General features: G+C 32.0%; 1 protein-coding gene across 1 annotated transcript in view; it reads right to left on the bottom strand.

Moving 5' to 3' along the window:
• umps (uridine monophosphate synthetase) overlaps positions 1-1388 on the bottom strand; it is a 30971-nt gene that overhangs the window by 6270 nt on the left and 23313 nt on the right. The window lies entirely within an intron of this gene.

Genomic DNA, 1388 nt, shown 5'->3' with positions numbered 1-1388 from the left:
TGGCTGTGGTGAACCAATTCCTCAACCATCTTTCATATCTATTCCTTCCTTTTTAAAATATTTTTATTGATGTTTACATTATGCACAATTGAACAATACTGTCATGTATTGTAAGATTCAAAAGAAGAGGGAAAAAACATAATTCAGAACCCCTACTACTAAGCAAGGTTAAAAAATAATATGTAGGAACCAAGTGACAACAACCTGAAGATTGACAGCACAGCACGAAAGCTTCAGAACCACACTAATTCTTTAGGTTATGATCTTAGTCCATAAATGGGCCCCACATCTTTTGGAAGTCAATATTGTGACTCTTCAATGGCATATCTATTTTTTTCTAAACTTAAAAACATAATATCACTTAACCATTGTTTATGTGGAGTATTGGCTTTCCATTTAATCAAAATTCCACAGCTGGCGATCAATGAAGTAAAAAATAAAATTCGGTCAGTAAAACATCATCATCTTGAAATTATCTGAAGAGCAATTAAAGGGCAAGGTTTTAAGAACTTCAGAATCATTGATAATGTTTGGAAGATATCTTTCCAAAATTTTTCTAAACTAGGACAAATCCAGAACACGTGAACCAAAGAAGCATCACCAATTTTACATTTGTCATGGAGAGGATTTATATCTGACTAAAACAAGACTATTTAACCTTGGACACTTGTACTCTAACAACCACTCTATTTGTAATCTGATTAATACTACTTCCTTTGCATGATACGGTTTGTTACAATTTAGAGTCACACACCTCATCTGAGAATGAAAGGTTCAAATCCAGTTGTTCTTGATTTTAACAAACGGGGCTATCCTTAAATCAACCAAATTATTATAAATTAAAGATTAAACCTTTATGAGAAAGTTGGAAATCAAAAAGCAAATATCAAGGATGTTTGGTTCAGGAATTCGCAGAAATTCAGGGATTTGAGATTGAATAAAATGTCTAACTTAGTAAATATTTGAAAAAAAAAGGTTTTTTTTTGTAAGTTAAATATTACCACCAATTGCTCCAAGGAAGCAAAAAATTTTTGAATAAAAAGATCTTTATAACATTTAATACCCAATCTCTGCCCATCATTAAAGACAGTAATCATGTGAAGGATGTTGACAAAGATGGTTAGATATAATAGGGCTGGCAAGAGAAAAGCTCTGAAATCCAAAAAACCCAAGTTGTGCCCATATTCTCAAACTATGTCTGATTATCGGATTATCAGTTAGTTTATATTAAGAGGATAAAAAAGACCTGAGAGTTGCCAACATAAAAGTACTTTTAGTAAAATTCAATTCAATTTCTACCCATGAAGGGTGATCAAGTAGATTTTATCAAAGTGTAACATAAGAAGCAAATTACAGACTGCATATTTCGGAATACAAGTCAAACCCCC

This window comes from Narcine bancroftii, chromosome 4 (assembly GCF_036971445.1).
Source record: "Narcine bancroftii isolate sNarBan1 chromosome 4, sNarBan1.hap1, whole genome shotgun sequence".
Taxonomy (NCBI): Eukaryota; Metazoa; Chordata; class Chondrichthyes; order Torpediniformes; family Narcinidae; genus Narcine; species Narcine bancroftii.
Note: the sequence above shows the minus strand (reverse complement) of the source record. Positions and strands in the feature narration are given on the sequence as shown.